The sequence below is a fragment of the Oncorhynchus kisutch genome, linkage group LG28 (assembly GCF_002021735.2).
Source record: "Oncorhynchus kisutch isolate 150728-3 linkage group LG28, Okis_V2, whole genome shotgun sequence".
NCBI classification, from domain to species: Eukaryota; Metazoa; Chordata; class Actinopteri; order Salmoniformes; family Salmonidae; genus Oncorhynchus; species Oncorhynchus kisutch.
This window is the reverse complement of record NC_034201.2, coordinates 13,494,168-13,500,540: the sequence shown is the minus strand read 5'-3', so window position 1 is coordinate 13,500,540 and position 6,373 is coordinate 13,494,168. Positions and strand designations below refer to the sequence as shown.

The following is a 6,373-nucleotide window of genomic DNA, read 5'->3' as shown; positions in this document are numbered from 1 at the left end:
GTCAAAATTGGGTAAAACCTACCGTAAAAATGTATGAAAACAAAGAATCATGAATTTAAGGTAAGGGTTAGGCATAAGATTAGCAGTGTGGTTAAGGATAGGTTTAAAATCATATTTTAAGAATATAATTTGTAGAAATAGAGGGGTTGGGTTTTAGTCATAATTCTGATTTTTGTGGCTGTGGTAACTAGTGACGGCCGGTTTCATGCGCATGCTGATGAGCATAATGGCGGAGTGGCAGGTAGTCTACACCTTTTATTTTACTATTAATGACAATGAGGTGTAGAGGTTAGTATTTTTTAAATAATAAATTAAACAACCATCAAATGCACACAAATGCTATGATCTACAAGTTTGACACCAGCAGCCAAAGTTTAGACAGAAATTATTTATTAGGGCAACATCTGTAAATGTCAGATGAGGACAGCAACCGATCATACAGTGGAGGTTTTAGAGTACACAGTCATCTATATCCTCGATTTAAACCTTTATTTTCCTCAATATATTTAATGACACAATGCAGTGACATGATGGAGAGAGGTTATCATTACTAACACTAGAATCATTCAATTTGTATGTTTTACATGTACAGCAACTAACTGCTTTACAAAAAGCTAAATAATACAATATCATCACATGTATTTACAGTGTAGTAAATATACCTTTATCAATTTTTACACAAAATTATTTACAGAGGTGGAGCTTACTGCATAAAACATGAGGGAAAGAAACAGTAAAACAGTGGCCAATGGTTAAAAATATTTTGCATAACCTTGAGATGTGTGCCAAATTAGGAGATATCACACCAGTGCAAGACACAATTGATTTCAGTTGAGAATTATGAAAACCTACAATACATTTACAGAGAGTTCAGTCGACCTTTCGGAGACAGTTTCTGCTCCCAATACTTTTGTCTGTTAAATGGTGTGATAACAGGTGGTAGGGTGCTCTGCATCCAACACTTTTCAGCTATAATTTCTATGCTTTATCATCTTAAAAGGAAGACCAATTGGCCATTACTGTATATTAAAGCAATGTTTGAGGAGAAAAGCTATTTTGACATTGTTTTATCCTTGCATTGAACAAAGTGGTTAACTGCTATCTATAATACTGTCTCTCCTGAGCTACTGCTAGTACGTTTTAGAGCCTTCAAGTGACCATTTTCAATTTCACATGAACAGACAAATGTTCAATACACTCAAATTAGGACAGTTCTTTAAAGTGGCACATTTCCATGCCGTAAAAGCAAGGCAAACACATTCCCTCTGGCCTACCCTTTATGAAGAGACACTGAGAAAGAGGGATCCATTGAATATACAAAGTGTGCTCTGTCTGGTTTACACTGTAAAATAAATACAAATAAAATCAGTTGGTTGGGTTTATCCTTCAAAGCATATGAGCTAGAAACAGAGATCTGTAGTTCCTAAAGTCTGATGAGGCCAGAACTAAATAAAACGTAGTTTTTTTTACAATACACACATCATAGCACATTATGAAGAATGCTGTGGTTCTAATTATTGTTAACTGTACAAAAAGCACATACAAAAAGAAAACTCTCTTTCACTACTTGAATCATCTCTCACCCCCATATGAAAGCAAACTAAGTTGTGGATTAGTACATTAGACTTCTCTCAGAGGACTGTTTATCAAACACAGTAGTTTCCGAGTTTGTGTGTGTACTATATTGCAGTTCCTAAACTTTGGTTTCCTTTCATCTTTTGAAATGTTGTGTTTGGTAAACTTGTTCCATTTGATTTCTAAAAATGTATTTTTTTCCCTTTCCATGATGAGGAACTGCTTCTTCTTGACATATAGCCTCCTGATTCAAGTATATTAACATTTGTAAACAAAATCTAGGCATTTGGAATCAACTTCATTACACAAGGTTCATTACCTCTCAACAGCACCAACACACATTGATTTTGGAAAAAACTAAGTGTGCACATTGTTCATTTTCTTGTGGTCATCATGTCCAATCTAAACCAGATTAATAGAATAAGAAAATAAATGTAGGGTTGAGCATGGTTGTTGATTGTTAAAATGTCTGGATGTAGGTGAAAAACTAAAACTGTCAGTTTTCATATCTTCCCTTCCACCATCTCTATACACCGACTCCTACTCAGTTTACATAATTCACTTAATGCACACGCTGGCCTTTGCAAAAGCAAGTCAAAAATGTCTAATGGAATTGTGTTTGACCCCAGGATTAACATAAATGTTAACAAGCACACTTATGAAAAATTCTGAAGGAGTTGGCACAAGCTTCCGAAACAACCATGACTTCAGAGAGACTCCGTGCATGGCACTGGTTGGTTTCTTGGTACACAACCTCAAACAGCAGAAATTAGGAACCAGGCTCCACGAGGAAATTGAATGGTGTGACCAGAGAACTCCTCTGCTGCCTAACAAACTGCACCATGTTGTTAGAGAAAGGAACGTCTCTGTTTGCCACACGTCTATCTGTGCAAGGCCTACTGGACCAACTGCAAAGGCTGAGAGAAAGTCAACAATGATAAAACTACCGAACGGATTTGCCAGTCTTTGGTGCAGCATCCCAGGACCTGCCGCACTGCATCATGGAACTGACCCGTCTGCCTAAACCGTTACACATGCCACACTACGGACTAATGAGGGGAAGACAGTGGCAAAAGGGCCAATAACACCCTGTACAGCTGTACTCCCAATACACACAGTTCTATCTGCGAACAGACAGCCTAACCATAGTCTCAATCCCGCACAAAGTTATTTTTTGGCATTATTTTCTGATTTTAAACATGGAGAACACTATTCAGCAGGTGTGTGTCTTGAGGTGATTAATTACAACCATAGTTTAATTAATCCATATTTCAAATCTCAAATTTTTCAAAATAAATCAGACTTTTGCAATGATAAAATTCAAAGCTCAATAAAACAAATCACAACTATGTCATTGTAATTCCTATATAACAAATACCTTATTGTACTATTTACATCATAAACAGGGACAGATTTACTAAAGCTTTTGAACCAGAACATAATTGGCACCAATTTCCCTAAAACAAAGATAAAAACAAACATAAAAGCCATCACTGTTGACTTCAATATCATTCACTCTTGACAAAACAGGTGCAACATTTGCACATGCACTCACTCAGCAAATCTGGTCCCTAGTGTCATGGAATTTGTGTGTGAATACTTGTTTTGACAAGAGGTACCGAATGTTAATGTTTTACATAAATATTTAACCATACAAGGCAATTACCAGGCAGCAGATTAATAATGCCTGTATGCTTGTCATTCATAAGGTATTGTTTACAATACTCAACTGTATATATAAATATACATTTATGCAGAGTAACCATCTACAATACCTTTAATGCTGTATGAAGCAATTTTTTCATTTCTCATTTCATTATAAACATCTGAAAACCCTACAAAAGGCACACAATGAACAAAACAACCTCCCAAGTTTATGGTTTGTATGTGTTTACAGTAAATTGGGGCAAGAATGAAACAATTATTACTGAGAAAGACTACCACTATAGATATATTTCAAATCTCAAAGCTAAGGACAATTTCAAATGTCCAATCCAAATTTCCGACATAGGACAATATCTATTCCTGTTTTCTAGATTAGCCTCCTTTACTTTCCTTGACATAGTGATATAAAACGTGAATAGGGTGCTGATTAAAAGCGAAAGCTCTGAAACCTGCAGGGCTGCTGTCCTCCAACACCAGAGTGGCCCACCTGGCAGGTTAGCATTTTTCCCATCACAAATCTAGTTCTAGAGGCAGCCCCACAGTGGTCACTAGCTAGCACAGCCACAAAATCAAGTTATGATTTTTTTTATAATATAGCCAATTTTGACTTTACAGCTGGGCTATCTAAGGGGGAAAAATTCACTCAGTTCTGCCTCTAGGACAAGACTTATGACAATAAACATCAACCTGCCACCTAGTTAGCCCTCTCTGACTCATGTGGGAATAAAAATACTGCCTGACAGAAATCCCCACAGCTTTGACAATCACTAATCAATAAAGACACATGGCTTGGCCATCATTAGATTGTCCCCGACACAGCTCAAAACAGGGCCAATTGATAGTCCAGCCCCCAATAACACAGTAAACCACTAATGTCTGTTGTTGGTCATGCTTTTCACAGATGTTGCTACTACAGGAGGGTTTAGGGTATTCAGCTATTTCCTCCACAATGGTGTGTGTGTGTCAGGCTAGTGCTCTCCCTCTGTAGCGTCTCTCTGGTGGGTGAGAGGGATCCCTTTCCTCAACGCTGGGTCCCAAGGCACAATGCCTCTTCATGGCCATGTGTCCCAATGAGATGCATCTGCAGCTTGTCCTTTGATGTCGTTCAGCCCCATTGGCAAAGCTCTCTCAACTTGAAGAAAAATGTCCTACTAACACCACTTAGAAAAGACACAAAAAAAAAAATACAAGCATGTTGAATTACAGAAAATTGTGCAAATCACAGAAATGGTCTTCTCGTAATACTTTGTCATTATGAAACAAAATGAAAACCAGAAAGAAGCAAGACAACAAAATGACTTCAGACACAATGTTCCCTACTTTTACTGCTGTGTTGTCAATGATAATGCTTTCTTTCAATTTATGCTGTTTTAAAAAAAGGATTCCGATGTGACAAAAATAAACAAAACATAATAACCGCCAGACTCTTTCTCAATGACATCTCATACACAGACTATTTCATAAACAAAACTGCATCATATTCAGAGTTCTTGATCGTCAAGCAAATATGGCTGACTGGACAGTTTAGGGTAAAAAAACAACAAAAAACAACGGAAACTGAGGAGAATCAAGGCTGAGAAAGATAGATAGAACGAGAGAAGAGAGTTGGAGTAAAAGTGCAGCATGATGACTGGCGTGGGCGACCCCAGTAAGGGGTCCTAGTGGTGGGCCTCTCTCATACGATCTTCTTGATGCTGGGCCGTTTGAAGCTGCCTGCACTGCGCTGCTTCTGAACCTGGCTGGCAGAGCCGTGGCGCGTGCGTCCGCTGTTGCAGTGACCCGTGGTCGGAGAGAGTTCCACATTCTCCTTGTCGATTCCTGCCGGAGGACACACGCCAAACACAGGCCATCAGGTATAATGTGTCACACTAATACATTACAAACTATTCTATAATTCTAAAGTAATGCAAACGCTTTTAAGTTATCTACCTGAAAAACTAAATGTAATGTACCTTTATATGGCTATCAATACTGTGAAAAACACAGGGATTGTAAAGCTACAAATCCAACAGCAGGGGGAGCAGTGAACCCATGTAACCAATGGCTGAAAACAAATCCACCATTTCTGACCTAAGTGACCCAACTTCTGCAATAGGATTGCTCTGTATTTTGAACGGTGGTGAACCATGAGGGCCATCAGGGAAGGCCTAAGGATTTATAAAAAATATATATACATTATTTGAAATATATATATTTTTATTTCTATTTAAATCTTTACAATAAATGTAATTATCTTCTGATTTCATCTCTTCAGTTTGTGTTGGAAAGAAGTGTTAACGGTGAAGAGAAAAAAAGATCCAATCAGGATTTTCTTTGGTGGTCTCAGGGTTGAAAAATATAGCTAGCTCAGCCAGCCATTGGCTAAGTCTTAAAAAGCTGTACATAAGGCCTCTACAATTCAACTGTATCAGAGAATAATTTTGAAGTGACAGTGGAATGAACCAATCATATTTTGACTTGCAAAGGGTGGGACCGTTTAAAATATTGTGGTGCAAGCAGTAGTTTCCCACACTAACGCCCAAAACACCTCTAGTGGCATTGCACAAAATGGTATGCAGCCTCATCTGGATGTTTTTTATTTTTTTATTTTACCTTTATTTAACTAGGCAAGTCAGTTAAGAACAGATTCTTATTTTCAATGACGGCCTAGGAACAGTGGGTTAACTGCCTGTTCAGGGGCAGAACGACAGATTTGTCAGCTCGGGGTACCTTGTCAGCTCGGGGTACCTTGTCAGCTCGGGGATATGAACTTGCAACCTTTCGGTTACTAATCCAATGCTCTAACCACTAGGCTACCCTGCCGCCCCATGTGTGCAACAAAAGTTCAAAATTCACCTTTTCTGCTACCATTTCTGTCAAGCCATCTACGCATAGAATTTGATGCATACTTTAAAAAAATCCAATGTATGCACCACACAGAACCAGTGGTGTAAAGTACTTCAGTAAAAATACTTTAAAGTACTAAAGCCATTTTTTAGGGTACATCTGTAATACACTATTTATAATTGACAACTTTTACTTCACTACATTTCTAAAGAAAATTATGTACTTTTTAATCGATACATTTTCTCTGACATCCAAAAGTACTCATTACATTTTGATTGATTAACAGAAGAGGAAAATAATCAAATTC

The 6,373-nt window shown here is 37.8% G+C and overlaps 1 pseudogene; it reads right to left on the bottom strand.

Moving 5' to 3' along the window:
• Window positions 1-373: 373 nt before the first annotated feature.
• Window positions 374-6,373, bottom strand: part of LOC109873160 (neurofibromin-like) — an 82,253-nt pseudogene continuing 76,253 nt past the window's right edge.